At 36.7% G+C, this 24,017-nt stretch overlaps 1 protein-coding gene across 26 annotated transcripts in view; it reads left to right on the top strand.

The window, feature by feature from the left end:
• DMD (dystrophin) overlaps positions 1–24,017 on the top strand; it is a 1,241,121-nt gene that overhangs the window by 969,822 nt on the left and 247,282 nt on the right. The gene's annotated exons all lie outside the window — the stretch shown is intronic.

The raw sequence follows: 24,017 nt of genomic DNA on the forward strand, positions 1-24,017 counted from the left end.
GTGATTCAGTGACCTGATAGTGATGTAGAAATAAATTCCAAATGGTCTTGGCCATTTCTCCAGTGTTTTTAGAACTAGTTCTATCGTAGCTTATATGTGTCTTGAGTGCTAAGAGGAAATATACCATTAAAGAGTTTTATTTCATCTCCCTGTATTCTCAATTCAAATGGGCTAATTATTTTTGTGCATATTTTCTTCTAAAAAGAAAAAAAATGAGAGTTGTTCACATTGTTTTGATCTGCTTTTTCTTTAACCAGCCATTAATATAAAAAATGTGTGTCAGTGTAAAAAATGTGAACACTCCTTCCCATGAAGCAGATTAGTAAAACAACAGGCAGGCAAGCAGCAGTAATATTGCACTTTGCCTGTTGGCAATAGTTCAGCCAAAGCAAGTACTTTAGTCATTAAGGCAACATCTGCCAGCTTGTGTTTTGTTTTGTTTAAATAGATTTGCAGCTGATTGCTGTGTATTTACCCTTTGCCTTACTGTTCTGTTTTATAACATCGAACTATAACAAATAGCATTCTAACTCCTTTAATAGCTGAGTTCGTGAGTGTTTGATGGTCGTTTCACTTTTCACTCACCACTCTTTTTTATTATTTTTTGTTTGTTTCTTTGTTGGTGATACTGCCAAGACACACTAAAGGTACATAAACTGATCAGCTGGCAAAAGCCAGAATGACTTGTAAACAGGTCTCTTCTCTTTAGAAGTGTTAGCTTTCTAAGAAATAACTATATTTTAAAGTGGGGGTAATTTAAAGAGAAAGCAATCTGTATTGCTTGTATTAACAAAAATAAATATAACAGTTGAACTAAAATGTTCTCAAGAGAGAAAGATACAATGAAGGAAGCAACTATTATAAATTTACTATATAGAGAAATGTGTTATGGTACTATTATGTTACTTCTTCCTTTGGTAAGCACTCTTATGTGAATGATCATATAAATATAAAAACTTTCTTAAAATAATTTATTTCTTGGGAATCTAACAAATGTGCTTAAATTTCACTAACTAATGTTAATCTAAAAAAGGGTGTAGATCGTTCTTAAGTAGGGAGTATTTTGTGGTGATAATTGCATACATTATCTGAGAATTGTTTAGGTCTCCAACCCAGCACTGTGTAACAGGCACTTTTTTCAAACATTTGCATCTCCCCCCAGTTCCCATACTCAAGGTCAATGGAGCATCAGGCTGTATGCCAAATATTACCAGCTTTTACTGTTCAAGATGCTTTCTTTGGCTCCTGAGATGAGAGAGGATGCACATGTCAGTCGCAATACAAAAAGTAATTTTCTTCCTCACTGCAGGGTATGGGCAGTGAATATTCAATTTTTTATTTTTTTTATTTATACATAACATTATCTTTCCATTTCTGTTATTAGTTTAAGTTGTAGAGTATTAGAGAGGAGTGGCAAGGAGCTGAGCTTTTAGACGACTGGTTTGATAAATCTGAGATACCAACACCCACAGTTTGCTAAGAATGGTGTTAAATCTCTAATGCATCCAGTTGTACAAACATCTTGATTTTACATACTAGCTGGACAATATAGAATACAAATTGCCAAATAAGCAAAAGGCATAAGCATCACAAAAGTAGGATGCCCACCTGTTTCCTATGTAATAAGGCATAATATAACAGTAATTATAAATGTAAAAAAAGCTCATAACTTAGTTTTTATCTTCATGAATAGCAAAGCTTTCCTCATCAGTGGTGGCTTGCTATAAAAATACTATTGCTGGAATGCAAACTTTATCTGTACATAATGTTTGTAAATATAATTTTATTAAATGCACAGAAAGAGGTTGACCGTTCCACCAGAGAGCTGTATACTGTACCTGCCCTAATATGACTCTGCTTTATGCCACTTGTAGAAGAAATCACACTTCTGTTAAAGCTGAATTGCAGTCTGGGTAAGAAGTGCTGTCATGCAGCAGCAGCCAGTGTGAAGTGTGTTAAGTTATACTGAGGGCTCATAGTTGACTTCAGTAGCTAGACCTTCTGGGGAGTTGTCTTTGAAGAGCTTATCGTTTGCTCATTTAAGCTTGGATTGCTAAACTTGAGAAGGAATGAATTCACAATACATTTTACTTTGGAGAATAACATACACTTCTTCTAGGTTCTTCAAGCCAGTCTCTTGCTTTCCATTCTTTTATTATTTTGAAGGTTGGTCTGCATTCCTATAATCAATGTAATTCCATGGGCATGCATGAACAGCTATTATTTTTCTTTGTGCAGACATCCTTTAGTTGAGTAAAGTGAAACAACCAAATTAAAAATGTAAGTGACTAGGGGAACCTTGTTTATACATTTGTATTTGCAGTTGTTGTCCTGTTTATAGAGCTGTATTAGTGTGGATGTGAACAAGAAATCAATGTAAATGTAAGACCTCAGATAAAGATGATATTGGTCAAGTGTCAGTTTCCCATGTAAATACATACATATATATATATATATATATACACATATATATGTGTGTATATATATATATTCTAACAAAGAAACCACAGTATGATCACTCTTATTTTTTCTTCATATTGGATTTTTTTGATCGTTTTTGAAACAATCTTGCCAGTATCAAGAAAGTAGATGTCAGAGTGTCTGCTTCTTACAACCAATATGTCATGCCAAAGCTTGTTATTTATAGCAGATTAACAACAGATGCTAATTCAAAATTACAAAGACTGATGGAAAACATTGCAATTACAGGGCAATTGTTTTCTTCTGTGAGAGAAGTTAATAGTACACATATATTGATTCTGTTCATAGTTTTTAAAAGTAAATTTCAGTTTAGGTGTTCGTGACATACTGTCTTTGAGATCACTTGTTTTTCATTCTATGAGGACTTGTTTTATTCAGTTAGTAGAACTATTCATGTTGAATGAAAGTGAGTCTTTGCAGTCTTAGATAATGCATCCAAGATTGTATTAAGGAGTAAGCAATTTTATATCAGCATGTTTGAAGAGCTGATGTAGTCCTGTTGACTATCCTTTTGAATAGGAGGAGAAACATTTTTTGTTCGTTTTAAAACATTTAATCCAGAACTCCTCTGAAAAGTCAGAATTTGATCTGAGATCCTAATCTCCTTCTCTTCAGACAAAAGGTAGAAAAAAAGCCATTCATTTTCATTAAATTAATTTGCCTTGCTTCTTCTGTATAGCCCTCTATGCTTCTCCAAAGCTGCTCTCCAGCAGAGTAATGTTGGCAAATTTTGAAGAGACATATTAGCTTCTTGTGATGCGAAAATGTTACAGCTTTTGTGTTTAAATATGTATATTTTTAAAGTTTCCTAGTAGCTGTTTTTAGATAAAGGGTTAAAGTACTTTTTGTCTTTTTTTTTCTGTTACTATTATTTTAAACAAAATAATGCACTATCAAAAGGATGTTCACCTACTCTGGCAAGGTTTAGGTGCTCTGAACGTAGTCTGACGTATTTGTTGCTACATGTTTTACTTTAAATGCCACCCCTTAACTTTTCTATATTGAAGAGTAAAACTAAATATATATACATATATGTATTTGGGGGAAAAGTATTGCTTTATGATAGGTTACCTATTTGAAAGTGTGGTTGTTTTACCCCGCTGGGCAGCTGAACTCCAACATAACTGCTCTCTCACTCCCCCTCCTCAAATAAAAAAGGGGAGAAAATATGATGGAAAAAGGGCTCAAGGGTTGAGATAAGGAAGGGAGATCACTCAACAGTTATCGTCATGGGCAAAACAGACTCAGCATAGAGACATTAGAGAAAGTTATTACCTATTACTAACAAGCTAGAGAAGTGAGAAACAAAACAAAAAATGACAACAGAACAAACTAAAACCACCATCCCCCTGAACCACACTCCTCTGTCTTCCCCCCAAGTGGCACTGGGAAACGGAGGCTTTGGTCAGCCCCTGACGCTCCGTCCCCGCCGCTCCCTCACGGTCCCTCCCTGCCCCTGCTCCCCGCGGGGTCCCTCCCACGGGATGCCGTCCTTCCCGAACTGAGCCTGCGGGGGCTGCCCACAGGCAGCAGCTCTTCCAGCACTGCTCCCACACGGCTCCGTACCACGGGGTCCATCCATCCCCCAGGAGCAAACTGCTCCAGCACGGGTCCCCCACGGGCGGGCGGCAGCTGCTGGGCTCTTCTCACAGAGGCAGGCCCTGCTACCAAAACCTTGCCAGGTAAACCCAATACAGAAAGACAGTCTACTGACTACATACGCTCTGAAACAAACATTGATGTTCAGAATATAGTTTCAAGTTTATCAGCAATGACGTCGCTTAACTGATCTATTGTTTTGTTCTATTACCTTTTTCTTCCTAATGCCCATAAAAATGATGTTTCAGCTGCGTATAGGAAAAAATATAAAAAGACATAAATGCCACCTGAAACTCCTATAAATAGATCTTGAAAGTCATCTATTCTGGTTACATCCTAGTTTTCACCTTATTTTGTTCTCCACTCAGCTGACTGCAATTTTTGTACAGTACTGACAGCAGTACATGGATCCAAGATAAGAAGTCAACTGAGGGCACTAAATGTTTTCAGTTTAGCTTATGACAGGGTAGTTTTGGATATGCAACGCTTTCAAAAGGCTGGTAGGATGAGCTGAAAAAGCAGTGCTACCCAGACTGTGTCATGATTGATCATTTCTACCTTTATGATCGTATTTTATTTTTTTGAGGAAACTTTATGATTTGGAAAAAAAAAAAAAAGGAAGAAGAAAGTGTTCCTGAGTTATTTCTGGAAGGGGTAGCATCAGTCTCTTATTAAAAAGATCTATGGAGCCTTGTGACTTCAGAAACACGTTTCTTAAAACTTTTCATACTGGCGTGAGTAAAACTCAGTGCTTCTGTCACTTAAATAGATACATCTAGACTAGAACCTTTATTACTCCCAGAAAAGCAGGAGATGATCTGGAGATCTGCTGTGTCCACACAGACAAACAGAAATAACCTGTAAGAGAAAAGTGTTCTTAAATCATTATTTTTAAAAGTTTTCTGTCCAGCAAGTGGTTTGCTGATGTTTTTTAGGCTTACAGCTTAGTGGGTTTGGTTGTTAGCTGCAATCTAATTTTAATGATTTTGTTGTAGACAATTAGAGGATGACAGCTCTGACGTTTCTCAAAAAGGCCTTTAGCCTCAAATACCTAGAGCAAGTTAATTAAGTAGGAAAAGTGAAAGTAGAACATCAAAAAGACCATTTCTTACTGCTTAGACCATTGCTTTTTCCATTCTTATTTGCTTTTCTTGTTTTTGATTTATATTTTGGTCTTGAATGAAATGAAATTTCACTACTTTGTATTTACTCAAACTTTGTGTGTTCCTTTGACATGCAAATGAGAACAGTTTTCATGCTATAGTGCAACCCAACGGGAAAAGATCATTAAAGAGTTTACAGCACAGCCTTCTAAATGGAGAGTAATTTCATGCAACAACATGAATCATAATTGGAGCTTAATATGGACATTTCAAAGAAACACTCCTGAGAAGTCTTACTCTTTTTACATCCACAGGAGGGGCAGAAGGAGCCAGGTACTAAGGGAGTAAGCCTGATTTTTGTGAAAGAAAACAAAAATGTCAATTTTTGTGCTTCTTCCATTAGAAGATTAAGACAAATGTGTTGTTCTTTTTCTAAAAGGTGAGATTTTCAGAAGTAATTAGGGAGTTTTAGTCTCCGTTTCAACAACAACAGAAGCTAATGCTCTGTGCCCTGAAAGTCCATCCTTAAATCTATTTCCTATTAGTCTGCAGATAAATTAACAAACTCTAGCAAACTGATTATTGTTCTCACCAAGGGCCTATTGCAACAAATGAATGTCTTTCCTTTCCCCTCAATAGACTTCTTATCAGGCTTCATGTCCTTTAAAACAAACAACCGAACGGAAATTAATAAAGCTGATGGACTAGCAGAGTGCTAGCACAAAGGAATTTGACCTTAGTTGTCATTTTTTGTTTCCATTATTATTCCTGTGATAGCCTTGTTTTGTCTTCCCCTGGTGTTCTCCATGGAATTTTTTTTACAGACTGTTCGTGCTATCGCAAGCATTATTACTTCATTCTTGTTCAGTTTCTGATCGGCTCCTCTACAGGCAGTGTAAGCCTTCTGCTCTCTAGCTTATCAGTCATGCTAGAAACTGAGAGGACCATTCAGTCTGTCTGGTAAATCTTTGGTCTCTTTGGAAATTGCCACCACATGTGCCAATTTGACAGCAGCACTTTTTGTCTTTTCTGTGCATCTGTGTTTCAACTATGAATGGAATTTGGACCACACGTGGTGTTGTATAAACTGTCAGAAATTGTCAACTGACAATGAGTTGTTTTCTTTCTGGATGAGGATCAGTGGCATGAGAGGTAAATGGTCATGACTCTTGCTGGCCAAGGCAGAGGGAAGTGGCAAGATGAAGACTAGGTTGGAAAACAGCAGAGTTAGAAATGCACTTTTCTTACACGTTCTAAAATACAAGTGGTGAGAAATCAGAGGAAATCTGAGATTAAGCAGGTAGATAAAAGGATACTAATTTTTAAGACATCCCTGAAACAGGTACATAGGAGAGGAAACAGTAAGGAAGCAAGGAACTTGTGAAAAGGAAATGCTCAGTATGTTCATGTTCTTTAACACACAGCATAAATCGCATCTTCACCAATACTCCAAATTGGATTGTTGTATGCTACATTCCCTGACAAATTTAAAAAATGTAGAGCTCTTTCCCCACCACTAAACGTTATATGTCCTGCAAATGATAAGAATTAATAGCTCTTGGAATTATCATTTTAGCAGGCGTATCTGCACATTCTTCCTTTGTAAAAGAGACAATCATTTATGTATCTGAGTATCAGCTTAAGAACAACAGTGCCTTGTGGCAATGAATTTTACAAGTCCACTTCTTTTTTTAAGTATTATTTTTATCTGTTTAAAATGTAGTCTGTATCTTTGAGACTCCATTTGTTCACTTGACATAATGTATGGTAGAAACAAATTTCTTGGAATTACTCCAAATGCCATACTTGCAACACCCATTTCCCAGTTTCTGTATTTTATCTTATTAGTAAGGTATGTTTTCTCGGTTTTGTTTTCATTTTATATATTTGATTTCTTATTTTTCAATTCCAGTAAAATTAGACCTTAGTTTAATTTTTTTTCTTCTTACATCTAAGATGGATGTATCTTCTGTTCTCTACAGCATAACTTATACATGCTATTTTTTTTGGGGGGGGGGGGGGATTTTGTTTGTTTCTGAAAGCTCTGAATGAGATGCTTTTGTTTATTATCAATAATGGTAGAGTTCAGTAATTTCCATGAGTGCTTAGTACTTTAAACATGGCTGAGGTTGATACCTGAGCTAAGCTAGTTAATTACTAATCATGTCTTTTGCTCTATTATGAACCATATACCTTTATTAATTCTGAGAGGGTAGATCTATTTTTGTGGTTGTTGACCTGTAAGATTTCCAGTGTGGACTTACTCCAAGGTATGGAAAGCAATTCCACCAGAACGGTCTTTTCTCTCTGGTTCCAGTGGGGAACAACAGCCAAATAGACTTATTCAAACAAGATGGCACTAAGAAACTGTAGTTCAGATCTGCCTTTGTTGACACGCCTGCTTTTTATTCTGTGCTGACCCCTTGGAGCCACAGACACTTGTCACCATTACTTTTTTTTCATGCTGGGTAAAATTACAGTAGAATAATGGAATGTTTTTCCATTTTGCTTTTGCCTAAATTGTTTTTCACATCATGTCATGCTTTAGTCATTTTATATCTGAAATTACTTTTTGCTGCTGGCTGGGTTGAGATACCCAAGCCAGAATAAGGACAGTGAAGAGCAGAGCATGTACCACTGAGTGAAGGGTGGACATAATATTTATTCCTATTTTGGTACTGTTAATCTTTCAGGTGCTAGTATGTATTGACATCTTCATCAAGCTGTTGGTATTGATTTTAAATACGTAATTTGTTCAAGGTTACAGCTAGTTCAGAATCTAGTGGTTTATATGACTTTAAAACTTCCTTGTAGAGGCTGGTATTGTTTACACATCTATATTGAACCTTTCTGCTATCCTATTCCGAATGATTCATTCCATCTGAAATTACTCAATTCTTCCCAGGCTTGACTAACCTAAACAAATTTGTCACCTTACTCTTCATAACCTTTTCATAATGGCTAATTAATGTACAGAAGAGCACCTAGTGCATCTCAAGAATGAACATTATTTGCATTGACTATATTTTATTTTTTTAATCTCAATTTTGTTTCATTCCAGAGGTTTCTGTAACACAACTTTGTATCCCTGCTCCTAAATAGCTCCTTGTATAGAGGCTTATCCTTTAAAACTATACTAAAAATATCACTTCATTGTCATTTTCAACATTTGTTTCAATTTTAACAAAAAGTTGGAAAATATATTTTTCTCAAAGACAGATTTTTATTGGGCCATAATAAACTTAGTGAAGAAGTGTAGAATTATATTCACACATGAAAGCAGAAGTCTTCCTGGATACCATTCCAAACAGAGGGCTTCTTTTCTGTTTCTGTCCTGGAATGATTAAAACTCAGAAACTTAGTATTTGTGTACTTATACATGATTTCTCTTTCTAAATATGTATTTGTTTGTGTACTCTTTGATTATGGAGGGGCAACATACAGATAGCCACAAATATTAAAGATTGCTGAACATAATTACGTGTTGTGTGATGTCATCAACAGTTTGCTTACATGTATGACCTGGCTAGCTTGGACTGGATCAGGTGAACTAGTCATATTAAATTTACTAGATTAATGTCACTACTTGATGTTTGGGACTACTAAAATTAGTAATATAAGCTGTTCCTGTTCATGTTGTCATTCTGAATAAGCTGAGCCACAGTAGACAATCATACAGAGGTCAGATTTGAACATACAGTTGTCATTAAAATATGTAACAATTTCAAGTAATTGAGACAAACTGTATCACAGGCATTGGGTAACAGATGACAGGACCTTATTTTAGATCAGTGCTATAAATAATCAAGAAAGAAGCTAATCCAATAAATCAAAATAGCATATAAATACATTAAAGAAGAGTAAGAACAACATGTCGTGGTGATGCCACTCATCTTTAAAAATATGTATTTCCTTAAATGCTTAGTATTTTATCCATTAGAAAAGATTGTACAGTGTATGCATATATACAATATAAAAACCAGTAAACCAGTAAAATACAAAAATTTAGATATTTATGGCTATTGCAAAACACAGAATTTGAGTCTTTTCTAATACTGCATGGCACTTATGGCTAACTTATTTTCTGTCTTGTGCATATACCTCAATGAAAAGGCAGAATGAAGTAGATTAAGTAATGCTACATTTTTTTATCACTAATGAACCTAAGTATTTACTCGTTTGCATTTTGAATGGGAAGGTTCACAAGTTGTCTGTAGTATACTTGTGTGTAACTAATAAAAATGTATGAATTATCAGTTGAACTTCATTTTTTGTTAATAGCAACAGAAGTCAGCCTTCTGAAGTGTTTACTTGAGGTTAAGCATGATTTTAAAAAAAAATAAATCTAGTTTGCTCTCTTATGATTCTCCTGAGAGAACTTGTCTCTGGCTTTTAATGTTTTACATTAATTTTCTTCCCATGAACTTTTAACGTAGTTCTTTAATCTGATTTCTAGGAATCCTCTTGTAGTACTAGAATATAGTTTGAAAAAATTAAGATGGCGATCATCTGAAAAAGGTAATATCCAAGCCAAATAACAGGACATCATATGCAAGATTAAGGCCTCAATACCACTCCTTGCTACTTGGTGGTTTGCTTATGGTTTTTCTTGATGATATCAATTGTGTTTCACATCTATAGTCAACTTTCTGTATACAGGACTCTCATAAAACAGAAACATTTCAAAGCTCTCAAGCTTTGCATGCTGTTCTTAATACCTTCATAGAAAACATGGGCCATGGCTTCTCTGAACGAAGAGCAAAATGTGAAGTAGGGAATCATTTAGTGATTTAGATACTCTTGTAGGAAATCATGATGCAATGCTATAGTGACAGTGTAACAGAACTCAATACCAGACCTTATGGGATGGGAGGGTGATTTTTTTTTTAAAGACTAGTTTTACATACCCATGCACTCTTAGATGAGTTTGTCCCAGTTGTCTATCCAGTGTTTAGGCACCAAGATGTTTGTATCTAAGTGGTTATCCAGAGGAATTCCTTGAAATAACACAGCATAGGACACATCAGCTGACACATCAGATGTCATCACATCCCCTGGGCTCTTCTCGTGGTAAATGTTGTGCAGGCTTCAAGATGTATCTTATTTTAACCTTACATAACTCACTATGAAACGTGACCTCTTTTCTTTGTTCGCTTTTGCCTTCTTGAAGTAAAGGGCATGAGTAAACTAAGCATATGTAAGTCTGTGGTCCCTAATAGGAAGTACCTGTGAGTGCTCAGGGAGCTGGCAGATGTCTTTTTGAGGCCACTCTCAACAATCTTTGAACAATCATGGTGATCAGAAATGGTGCTTGAGGACTGGAAGACAGCAAATATCACCTCTATTTTCAAGAAGCGAAAGAAGGAAGACCCAGGGAAGTACCATCTTGTCAGCCTCACGTCAATCTCTGGGGGTGATAGAGCAACTAATCCTGGGAACTATTTCCAGGCACATGAAAGGCAAGTTCCCAGATGGCACAAAACTGGGAGGAGTGTCTGATATGCCAGAGGGTTGTGCTGCTGCCCAGAGGGACCTAGACAGGCTGGAGAAATGGAATGAGAAGAACCTCATGAAGTTCAGAAGGGGGAATTGCAAAATCCTGCACCTGCGAAGAAACAACCCCTGGCACCAGTACATGCTGAGAGCCACCCAGCTGGAAAGCAGCTTTGCATAAAAGGCTCTGGGGGTCCTGGTGGACACCAAGTCGGTCATGAGCCAGCAATGTACCCTTGTAACAAAGGAGTCTAGTGGTATCTGGGCTGCATTAGGAGGAGTGTTGCCAGCAGGTGGAAGGAGGTGATTCTTCCCCTCTGCTCAGCATTGGTGAAGAAGGATCACTAAGACAGTTAAGGGGCTGAAGCATATTTTGTACAAGCAAAGTTGTAACCATTTAGCCTCAAGCAGAGAAGGTTCGGTGGGGGATCTTCTGAATGTATATAAACATCTGACTGTAGGGTATAAAGAAAAAGGAGCCAAGCTCTTTTCAGTGCTGCCTAGTGGACAAGAGGCAAACTGGGGCACAAACAGAAACACAGCAAGTTTTATCTGAACATCAAGAACCATTTTTTCACTCTGAGGGTGACTGAGCACTGGCACGGGTTGCTCAGAGAGGCTGTGGATTCTCCACCCTTGGAGATGTTCAAAAGCTGCCTGGACGTGGTCCTGGCTGGCAACTTTTCTAAGTGGCCCTGCTTGAGTAGGGGTTTGAACGAGATGACCTCCAGAGGTCCTGCCCAATCTCAACCATCCTGTGACCAAATGTATAGAAACAAGTGACAGTTTCTCTATTGACTTTTTTTTGTGGTTCCTACTGATTTCTCTCAGGATATATATATGTATATTTTTAAACACATCACAGTTAAAAGCTACATTCTTTCTTGCTAATGAATAGATAGTACAAGTAGAGAGGCTGGAATTCTTTTGAACTTTTCTTTTTCAAAAGTATTCATCTGGAAAAATATCCATAGTTATGTCTTCACATTTCTCGAGACTTTCCTTATACATGTAATGGATGAGATTTTTTTTGCAAGATTGTATGAATGTGTGCTACTTTTTTTCCCTATTTTTTTTTAAATGACATTTACCAGAGATGGATACATTAAAAATAAAATGGTTATCAAGTTAGTATTTTAGAATGTATTGCCATGTCTTTTCACCTATGAGGAACTGTAAATGTGAATATACCTCCTGGAAGATGATCTGTGCTGCAGTTTTTCAGCTAATTGGAAAATCAGAACTGTCAACCAGATTTTGGTCTTAAGATATGACAATGATTATTGTGTCATATACAATCATGAATGTGGGCCTTGAGCTGACAAGAGTTCAAGTAGTTTTTAATCAGTTTTTTTTGCTTATAGAGTTGGGATTTCTGTTTAGAAATAACAGCAGCTAGGTGGAAATGAATGGCTTTAAAAGGTGAGCTAAGTTGCTTCTACAAAGAGAACAGGTTTGAAGAACCTTGATATTTTGAAATCTAATCTTGCATACAAGCCAATGCAGTGTTTGTTAGTGCATGTTTTATATGAGGCTGTTTTAAACCTATCTTTTGATTAAATAACAGAAAATATAAACTTATACTTCCTTAAAAGGCTTTATGGTGTACTTTATGGGTTTCATTCCATTAGGTGAAGTTAAAATTATGCATCTATTTCCATTAAATAAAATGTATCTCCCCAAACGTTAGTTACCTGAAATATATAGAAGTTGCTTATATGAGAGCGAATCCAAAAAGATAAATCACAAGAGAAATCAAGCATCAACATAAACACCTGATAATTATATCAAAGCTTATGAAGTGGAAGAAAACATCACAAAACTGTGTGCTATTTAAGAGTTATATTTGGAAAAGTTGGTCAGAGTTGTATGGGAGTGCATGAAATTTCATGTGTATCCACTTCTGTTGTTATATCTTTTCATACCACAATGGTAAGACCTCCTCACTCCCAGACTTAGTGTTCTGGTGTATTTATGCCTATCTCCACTCCATTGAAATGTCTACAGTTGTTCTTTGATGGGTTTGTCTGCTATGAATTTTTACCTTTGAAATTCATTCAGAAGAGTTAAGGTGGTGCTGGTAGAACTATCACAGAATGTGTTGTTCCATTTGAAGCTACCTTAAGGGAGATAGGATATTTTCTGGAGTCTTATTATATCAAACAGACATCAACTGTCACTGAGTTCAACAGAACTTGAACATTTCCTGAATTTGCTGAGTTTGACTCTGGAATTTTATTTTATTTTTTTATTTAATTTTATTTAGATGATCCTAAGGTACAGAAACTAGAACTAGAAACTAGATTTCTAGTTTCTTCCCAGTCTGAAGTGATCATTATGGAGTTTCTACAAGTGTTACTCTGTATTCTAGTATTACCTCTGGTTATAGCTCCTGCTGTATTACACTCTTTCTACAGTAAGACTATTTTAATCACACTCTTCCATTATCATGGGGAACTTATTCTATATTTCAGTTTTCTGTAGGAGTCTGCAACCTCCTGAATAATAAACAAGAACTACATATGCGAGATACAGAGCGGTTCTTTACAACTAATACTACAATATTAGATAAGCAATATAAAAAACAATAGGCAGTATGCCCTCTGCCCATCACATAGTCAACATCTTTGTGTAATATCAGTACTATTTAAAGTCCAAGTTTTAGAGGAGGAAAAATGATGCATTATCTAGGTGTTTGTTTAGTGTTACTGCCACTTAACTTTAGATGATGCATGGTACAATTAGAACTGCATTTGCTGCCAGCTAAGTTTTCCAGTCTGGAACCTGAGGCTTGTTTCTTTTGATTGGTAACAAATATCTGTTCTGCTGGGCTGTGGGAATGCAGCCCTCAGAGGTTGCAGCTTTAAAAGAAAACTGTACTAACAGTTTAATAGTATCCTTTGTGAATCCTAATTGATTTCATGTAATGCCATCAGTGCATTTTACAGTCTTATTAAATTGAGTTGTTTCTACAGTAATTAAGAGTAAGAAAACAAGTGCCTTAAGAACCTAATTATTTTCACAATCAGTTTTAATTGCACTTCACTCTCTTAGAAAGCCAAGATTTTATCTTAATAAATTGTATCTGAGTAATTAATATGCTTTTTATGAGAGGATGTTGACTGCCTTGGAATCTCAAAAGAATTATATTTTGGAATCCAAGGATTCCAAAATACTCTATAATGAGTATTATAGACTGAAGTGTGTGTGAAGAGGGCTGAAACAGAATGATAACCTTTTTGCTTCTTTTCTTAGAATAAGAAACCAGTTTTGTCTGTCTGTTTTGGATTTTAGGATTTTTTTCTGACCCTTTTCTGACGTCTCTCTTTAATGGGAATACCAGGATTATTAAATCCTATCGTTGTATGTTTTGTTGGAGCATTACTCAAATGATACAGAAAACTAGACTGGAATTTGTTCTGTGAGTTCTGGGGGAGTAAAAAGAAATACTTTAAATTTAGACTAAGGGCTATTTAAAAAGTCTCTTGAGAGAATCCATCAGAACTATATTTTGTATCTCCAAGTTATCTTTAATGGTATTTTGTATGTCAACTCTAATTGTGTGATGTTTATATTCCCTTTTCTTTAATCTAGCCATTCTTAACATTTTCTCTCTGGAAAATGATTAGTTTTATTTAAAATGTATTAATGGGTAGGGAATCACAAGTAAATATAAAATGTTTTAAATAACATAAGATATAACTTTACTGAGTTTTTAAAGGAATTCAAATGGTCCACTTAGTTTCATTAATGATTTTTCTGTAGTTCACGCTAAGTATGATATTCTATGGTTATAATGAACATAGGAAAAATATTCAGTAATATTATGTTTTTATATATTTAGTTATAGAACTGCATCAAGGGAAGACGAGACAAAAGCAATCAGGGCAAGAAAGGCTTGTCAGAAAAAGTTCCCTCTAGTGCCCTTTATGCTTGCCATCCCATAAAGATGCATTTGGGGAGTCTGGGACCTCATGAGTGAATAGAGTGTAAGGAGCAACAGAAATTATTTTTAAAAGGTCAACGAGGAGTTTGCCTCTGTGATAATGTAGATCCTCTGTGCTGGTATTGGCAGATACTTATTTGAAAAGAGGTTATTTAAAGGACCCGTACAGAAATCTGTGTGTGTGATTTTGTGCTCCAAAGTATATTTCCTTTGCTTTTCGCAACCTTTCTCAGTCTGACAAATAATGGTGCAGAAGAGCTGTTGGATTAATATCTGAGGTTGATTTGAAACATCATGGATGTTCAGATCATCACACATAACTCTCCTTTTTTTCTCATCAAATATCAACAGTACTTTGATAAAGAAAAGTAAAGAAACAGTCTAAATTCAAAAATGTATTTCAATTGCTTTAGTGTCTTCAGTAACACAGAGCATTTCAAAGGAAAATGCTGTTTTTTAATGATTTTTGTTACTTTCACAAGGGGGCTTGGCTATTTTGAGAAAGGCTATAAGTATAATAGAAACAAGCCAATGGACAATATTAAAAGAAGTAGTTCACCTCTTTTGCTAAAATATTTTCTTTTTCTACATCCATTGTCCTAAGTACCTAAACACCAAAAACCATTAAAATACAATGTATATTTAACTTTTGAAATTTTACGATAGAAAAGCTTGCAAGGAAAAAAAAATCGTCTTGCTAAGAAGAGCAAATAACTACTATTTCAGTCTTCCCTTCCCACCCCACTTTCTGCCAACAGCATTTTTAGAGAGGACAAATTATGTGGGCTTATTACTATCATCAGGAGCCGCTTTAGGCTGTTCTGATCTTAATGTTTTAAGAGATTGTTGTCATCTAGGGAACCTAGTGTGATTGTCATGCTAAGAGCACCATTGAGTCCATTTCAAGATGTCTGAGCTGAAATTGGAAGTGGGTGGAAAGTTGCATTGTTTTTTTTTTTCTTTAACCCGTAGAAATAAAGAGAATCAACAGAGAACTGTCTGTCTATTTTGCAGCAGCTGTTGCCATTAATCTCTCTGTATGCAAAATTATACCTGGAATTTAAAATAATTTTACTGGTTATTATTACCTAGTCCATATGGGTAGTGCAGCCACAGCAGAGTTTGCCCTAAAGACTCTGAGAGTCAGCATTCAGCCAGTAGATCGGTAGATCACTTTTACTTTATCAAAAAAAAAAAAAAAAGAGAGAATAAGCATGTATAGGAAGAGTACCCTGTCACTGGTAGGAATCATTTTCAAATGGCTGAGTCAGCAAAATGGTGCCTGAGCTTTCTTCTTGGCCACAACAAAAGCATTTTTTTCTTGTTCGTTCAAAGATTTTCTCACTAATGTTCTGGGGCCCCCAGCACGAGCAACATGGTAGTATTAGAACAAGTCCAGAGGAGGGTCACAAAAATGATCAAAGGGCTGGAGCATTTTTGTATGGAAACAGGCTGAGGGAGTTGGGGTTGTTCAGTCTGAAGAAGAGAAGGCTCTGGGGAGACCTCTGAGAGCGTTGTCCAAGCAATTCTTGAATTCTGTCAGGCTTGGTGCAGTGACCACTTCCCTGGGGAGCCTGTTCCAGCGCCCTTCCATTCTCTTGGTGACGAACCTTTTCCTAACATCCAGCCTGAAGATCCCCTGTCACAGCTCCATGCCATTCCCTCAGGTTCTGTCACTGTCACCAAGAGAAGAGATCAGTCCCTCTGTTCCCATTGTGAGGGAGCTGCAGGATGCCACGAGGCCTACCCTCAGTCTCCTCTTCTCCAGGCTGAACAAGTGAAGTGACCTCAGCCACTCATGATACATCTTGAGCTCTAGACCCTTCACTGTCTTCATAGCCCTCCTTTGGAGTCTTCTCTAATGGTTTTATGTCCTTCTTATCTTGTAGCACCCAAGACCACACATGATACTCAAGGTGAGGCTGTACCAGCATAGAGCTGAGTGGGAGAGTCACTTCCTTTGATGGGCTAGCAAGGCTGTGCTTGATGCATCCCAGGATATGGTTGGCCCTCCTGGCTGCCACGGCACACTGTTGATTCATATTGAACTTGCCATTGACCAAAATCCCCAGATTCTTTTCCATTCAGGAATTGCTCTTTAGCCTCTCATCCCCCTGTCTGTACGTTTATTCAGGGTTGCCACTTCCCAGGTACAGAATCTGGCACTTGCTCTTGTTAAACTTCATATTGTTAGTGATTGCCCAGGCCTCTAATTTGTCAAGATCTCTCTGCAAGGCCTCTCTACCCTCGAGAGAGTCAACAGTTCCTCCCAATTTAGTGTAATCTGTGAACATACTCCGTATACCTTCAAGTCCTGCATCCAAGTCATTTATGAAAACATTAAAGAGATCTGGCCCAAAAATAGAGCCCTGGGGAACCCTGCTAGTGACTGGCCTCCAGCCCCAAACTATAACTATGCTATTACTGTAATTCTTAGAGCCTGACCTGTCAGCCAATTGTTCACCCATTGTATTATGTATTTATCTAGCTGTATACTGGACATTTTGTCCAGAAAGATACTGTGAGAAACAGTATCGAAAACTTTACTGGAATCCAAAAAGATTACATTAACTGGCTTCCTGTGGTCAACTAGATGGGTAGCCTTGTTGTAAAATGAAATTAAGTTCGTTAAGCAGGACCTTTCCCTTATGAACCCATGCTGGCCATGACCAATGACAACATTGTCCTTTAGGTGTTTTACAATAACTCCCAGAATAATCTTCTCCACAACTTTACCAGATACTGCTTTGAGACTGACAGTCTGTAACTAAGGGTTTGTTTTCATACCCTTCTTGAAAATTGGAACAAAGTTTGCCATGCAGCTTTCAGTTGACTGGGACCTCTCCAGATTCCAAAGACCATTGTAAAATAATTGAGAGGTCTCCTGAGGACATCAGCAGCTGTCTGAGTACCCTGGGATGAATTCCTTCAGGCCCCATAGATTTATATTCACCCAGGTGAGCAGCAAATCCTACGCAAGTTCAGGGCTGGCTGGGAGTTTATCAGATCCACATACATGTTATAGGAAAGAAAAAACTTTCCTAAGGAAAAACAGTAACATCTGTTCAGGATGGTTGAACTAAAAGGAACATTTGTGCAAAAGCATTATTGGAAAGATGCTCTGAGTCCCTGAATGAGGTGGCAAGCTGGTTGAGATCCAGAAAACTGCATTGAAGCAGTACTTAGAATGCTGTCTCAGCATAGCTTTCTGTGCTCGATGTTTATCAGCCACTCCAAAGTTAATTTGGAAATTAATCACCTATTAACATGTAATAGCATTAGCTGGCACTATAGAATATAAATCCCTAGATTCCGGAAGAAAATTCCTCTAAGCAGCAATCCTAAAATAAATTTGTATGGTTTGTTTTGAATTTTCATTTCAAAAATTTTCAGGAGTTTTTTTTGTTTATTTTATTTTAATAGGAAGGTCTGTTTTAGAATTCCATGTTAAATTTTTGAATGGAAAATTATTAGTCATGTTCTCTTCATGAGTGACACCTCTTCCTGTTTCCATTCTACCAGAGACTAAATTATCCTGCCTCTTTATGATAGCTTCTTTATCAGTCCAAATTAAAGCAGTTAAAGAAGCGTTACAAGTAAGAGCTTAAATCTATTTAGTAATAAAAATTAAATGTTCCCATAAAGCTTTGCATTTTTTCCTTTGTCACACCAGCAGAAGTGATATGATCTCATGAAAAAGTGTAATCTGCTTCCAGCATTAGTAGGAAGATGCGTGTAGTTCAAACTGTCTAGTGATAGTTGGCCCTGGAAAAGGAAAATTCCGGTAACACATTTTTTCTTTAATTGTGTAGAATAGTAATGTCAAAAAGGAGAAAATACAGTTCTACAGAGAGGCACATGAAGTGTAGAAGTAAACCTTTTATTGATGCTTTTCCAGCCAATAGTTCAGGTTATTTTATTTTACATCTCTATGTGACAAGTGTAAATCACCACAGCCTACAGGTGGAAGTGTGATTTAGCAATCTATTGAAGGCTGAGTTATGCTGTATTTCTCCATTTTATCACCTTGTGGAACATTACATTTCTGTTAGTCCATTGTAAATATTTTCTGTGCTCACTCTTCTTCAAAATATTTCTGTATGTATTCTGTATTAGCACATAGTGTAGTGTACATTGGCGTAATGCTCTGTACTTTCTATGATTTCTTTCATCTAAGCATTACAAAACATTAAGTGCTGACACTTGCGATGTGTCTTGAAATGTGGATAAGTGTTACAACTTCAAATAGACAAACAGATATCCTAAAAGTGTGAGTGATTAATTCCAAGTTATGTAGCAAATACTACAGCTGAAGAAAAATCTTGATTATCCACAGTCATGGAGCTTCTTCCAAACGCTGTATTACCTGTGTTGGATGGCATTTAGAACTGTTGAATGAAGAACTCTTCCAGTATATTTAAATGACACCATAATTCCCATACCTCAGCACTTTTTCCTCTTTTTAGATTCCATAACAAGAGGTTCAGTTTTTATTTTTTTTATTTTGCTGTATATATTTGTTTGTAAGTATATCACAGTACAGATGCTGACTGTAGTTGAAAGTACTGTAGCTTGCTTACAAACTTAAAGATCACACAGACTTCAGACAACTTCATTTTTACCTGTTTATCTTCCCAGACATTTGTAAACAGCTGTGTTTCAAAGTATGAGCTTTAAAAGTTCTCAGAATCACAGCAGTTTCTTGCAGTAGAGGCTGGTATTTTTTTCTAAACCCTTGTTAACCTCTTCCTGTGAATATAAATGTTCATGCTTACGCACTTTGTGTGACTCACTTCCTCTGCCATGTCCTCATCTTCCGCTCAACTTGAAGCCTTCAGCTAATACATTCTTACAAGAGCACCATAATTTCTGTCCTGTAAAAAACTCATATGACAACCAGAGTTGCTCAGTTCTCTGCCACTGATGTCACTAGTGCCTGAAAATTGGTCCCCAGACTAGGTTGGGGATCATCTCACATACCTTTAATTGTGTAAAATTTAGACGTCTAAAGTAAGTTAGTCTTGTAACCTACCACTGTAGTCAAGAGAACAAAAATTGACCTTCAATATAGTTCAACAGATCTGTACAGACAGACAAGGAGGGGGCTGAATTAAAATCCAGAAATACTTCCCTCTGTTTTGCAGAGGGAGTGTAGTTGCTTATCTTTTGAGTGTCTAGATGCAAATAAGGTGAATCCCACCTTCAGTATTTCTTCCAGGAATTTGATATTTTTATATAGAATAGAGAAAGGAAGGTTCATTTGGTTAAAAATCATTATTGTTATGATTATTTTACAGTATTTCAGCAGCATTTTGTAGTGTTCATACTATGCAGGGTTTCATTTACAGTGAAAAAGTTTTCATGCTTACTTTAGAAGATTCTGTGATTCCATGTTCTTTTCATACAGCTTTTCATACAGCTATGAAATTAAACATGCTTTGATGATACAGACTAAAAAGAAAACATTTGTGTTTTGTTTTTGTGCAATAATTTCTTGTTCAATATATGTATTGGAACAGGTTGCACAGTGAGATGGTGGAGTCACCATCCCTGGGGGTGTTTAAGGAAAGGTTGGACGTGGTACTTAGGGACATGGTTTAGTGGGTGACATTGGTAGTAGGGGGATGGTTGGACCAGATGATTTTGGAGGGCTTTTCCAACCTTTATGATTCTATGATTTTTGTCTCCACTATAATTTTGTGCAAATCATCACATTATGGATTTGATACTCAGCTTTACTCGTTACTTTCAGACCTCCTTTTCTATATTCTAACCTCATAATTTTGAAGAAATTAGAAAGACGAGTGAAGCTTATTGATATGCTGTAGGGTTGTCAATGTAGTTAAATGTTTGTTGCATGCTAGATGTTGCAAAATTCAAAATGCAAAGTACTAGATATTTTCTGTTAGGTGTATTAGTACGTTTATAAATAAGGAACATGTTTTTGTAGGCTGAAAGAATTATTTGCTATAAGATTTCTGTGCATCATAGAATAGAAGTGTCAGAAGATTCTTGCTAATGAAAACCTTTTTCTTTACCCATATCAATAAAATATCATGTAATATTTTTCATCTAGTCTGGATTTTTCTATAAAAGATAAACTCTGATTTTGAGCAATGCTTCTAATGGCTCTCACTTTCAACATAATTTTCATATCTGTGTTTGTATTCTTGTATATACAAGTGGATGAAAGTAGCTCTGGATCCTACTTCTCAGGATACATGTTTAAAATTAACAATACACACAAATAAACCTAAGCTTTTTTTTTATTTCACATTGTGTAATTGCCATGTATTTACAGGATTTCAGGTCGATAGTAGTTGAAAAATGTGCCTTTAATATTTTGAAGAACTGAGTGTTAAGAAAGTGTTTTGCCCAATTCTGCAAAGGCTTTTGGGCACAGATATTATCTATCGTGTTGCACACTGCAAATTTAATTAGCATAACACTATAATTCTATTCTTAAAATAGAATTGTGCTCTGAAGAACTGGATAAAATATTTTTGCTTTATGTATGTTTACTCCATTTCCAAATTCTATAAAATAAATGAGATGCAATTTTTGAACTAAAAATGATAAATAGATAACTCAAAACAGCATTTTCCAGGTAGATTTTCTTTTTCTGTTTTTTCTTTTCTTTCTGTGTTTATGCTGATTTAATGTATATTGCTAGTATAGATAGCTACGACATCTATGAAATTATTTTTTTAGCTAAATAAAAGAACAGTAGACTTTTTTTATTGCAGTTGTTTTACATGTAAACAGTGTCCTAACCACAAGCCTGCTCTAAGTCCATAGACAATAAAGTTGGGAAAGAGATACCTTTCACTATTCTAAAGCTGAGTGTTTCTCATTCAGCCCCTGGGGACACGTTCTAATACAGGTGACTCTGTAGCAGGCTGGAAGACACTTCTCATGTAGACAATTCTTGTAGTGGGGACAGGTGAATCTGAGATCAAAGTCCAGTCAATGTTTCAAGTTTTGAAGAATCAGTGGATGACTTTATACCTTGAAGTGAGACATTCAATAGCTTTCTCAGTTTTTGAATCAAAAAATAAAAAAATCCAAGCATAAATTACTTTTCTCACAAGATGTTTGGGAAAAGTGAGATGCTGAAGGATGAAAAATATGACAGAAATATGGTAGCTGTTGTGAGAAACCTTAGGGAGGGTTGTTTGTTTTAATGAAATGAAGCGATTGTACTCTCCTGTACTCTGCCTGAATTTTTCTGTTCCTACCATTTTCTGTTGCAACTTACATATATGCTTGTCAGAAAAACATGCTCTTAGTAACGTGGTAAATTTTGTGTCTTTTGTTTATTTTCTTACATCAGCTAATACATTAGGCTTTAGGATGATTTCATTACTTCTCAGGGGGTACAACCTATTAGGACAGCAAACAGGATTTGAAAGAGATTAGTACTTAGAAATTTCTTGGCCTCATCTGATAAATTTATGATCAATTACCATTATTTAATTATGATAAATTAGAAATTTTATATCTGATAAACTCTAGTATCTTAGTCTCTGTCTAACTATAAAACTACACAGTAAATCTATCTAGCCACATAGCCCAAGCCCCAGAAGGCAAAAGCAGGGACTGGGAGGATGATGAACCACCCACTGTAGGAGATCAGGTTTGAGACCAGCTAAGGAACCTAAAGGTGCACAAATCCATGGGTCCTGAGGGAACTGGCAGATGTAGTTGCTAAGCCACTAACCATAATGTTTGAGAAGTGATGTCAATCCGGTGAATATCCCCCTGCCTGGAAGAGGAGAAACATAACCCCCATTTTTAAAAAGGGGAAAAAGGGAGACCCAGGGAAGAACACAGGCCAGTCAGTCTCACCTCTGTGCCAGGCAAAATCATGGAGGTTTCATCCTGGAAACTATGCTAAGGCATGTGGAAAATAAGGAAATGATTGGTGACAGCCGACATGGCTTCATTTAGGGCACAAATCTGGTGGCTTTCTACAACAGGGTTATGGCATTTGTAGTTAGGGGAAGAGCAACTGACATCATCTACCTGGACTTGTGCAAAGCATTTGACACTGCTGTCCCACATGATATCCTTGTCTCGAAAATGGAGAGACATGGATTTGATGAATGGACCGCTCAACAGGTAAAGAATTGGCTGGATTGTTGCACTCAAAGAGTTGAAGTCAACGGTTCAATGTCCAAGTGGAGATCAGTAATGAGTGGTGTTCATCAGGAGTCAGTATTGGGACTGGCATTGTTTAGCATCTTTGTTGGTGGCATCTACAGTGAGATTGAGTGAACCCTCAGCAAGTCTGTGGATGACACCGAGCTGTGTGGTAAGACTGACACACTGGAGGGAAGGGATGCCATCCAGAGGGACTTGGAACTTGGACAGGCTTGAGAGGTGGGCCCATGTGAACCTCATGAGGTTCAACAAGACCAAGTACGAGGTCCTGCATCTGGCATGGGGCAATCCCAAGCACAAATACAGGCTGGGCAGAAAATAGATTGAGAGCAGGAGAAGGACCTGGAGTGTTGGCTGATGAGAAGCTCAACATGAATTGACACTGTGCGCTTGCAGCGCAGAAAGCCAACCGTATCCTGGGCTGCATCAAAGAAGTGTGGCCAGCAGGATGAGGGAGAAGTTGTGGTTGCCCCATTCCTGGGAGTCTTTCAGGCTAGGTTGGATGGGCTTTGAGCAACCTGTTTTGGTGGAAGATGTCCCTGCCCATGGCAGGGGAGTTGGAATTAGATGATCTTTAGATAATCTAATTAGATGATGATTAGATGATCTTTAAGGTCCCTTCCAAGTCAAACCATTGTATGATTCTATGATTATATGTGCAGATAGCCAGATCACCATATGTTTGTAGAGTAAAAAGTTTGGTGTGTATCAGATCGCATTCATTCCACTTGAACTAATGTAAATTATTAGATAACTTTACTAGGTATTTTACTAGGTATTTTTACTAGGTATTTTCTGAGCTTCAAAATTTAATCATTCATCGTACTGAACAATTACTGCATGTAATACAACAGCTAAGTAGCCTTGATAAGTTTGTGGTAGTGAACGCTATGTCATACTTACCTGTTCGCTTCTCTAAATCTATATTTAGCTCAAGTTTAATGTAAAAAATTTGGTGAGTACATATAGAACACCTACACTGCACATGAAGGCTGATACAACACAAATACACTTCAAGTTTTTTTTTTCAGCACCAGGATTGCTTGGGCCTTTAAGGTTCTTTCCCAATTTATGATTTAGCTCTTCCCCAAGGATAATACAGTAATATAGTCTTTGTACTTAAAAACTGTCTTTTATCACGTAACTGATAGAGATCTTGTAATTTATATCTCATTCATATTTGGGGGGTTGGAACTAGATGATCTTTAGGGTCTCTTCCAACCTAAACCATT

Source organism: Anser brachyrhynchus (genome assembly GCF_964034855.1).
Source record: "Anser brachyrhynchus genome assembly, chromosome: 1".
NCBI classification, from domain to species: domain Eukaryota; kingdom Metazoa; phylum Chordata; class Aves; order Anseriformes; family Anatidae; genus Anser; species Anser brachyrhynchus.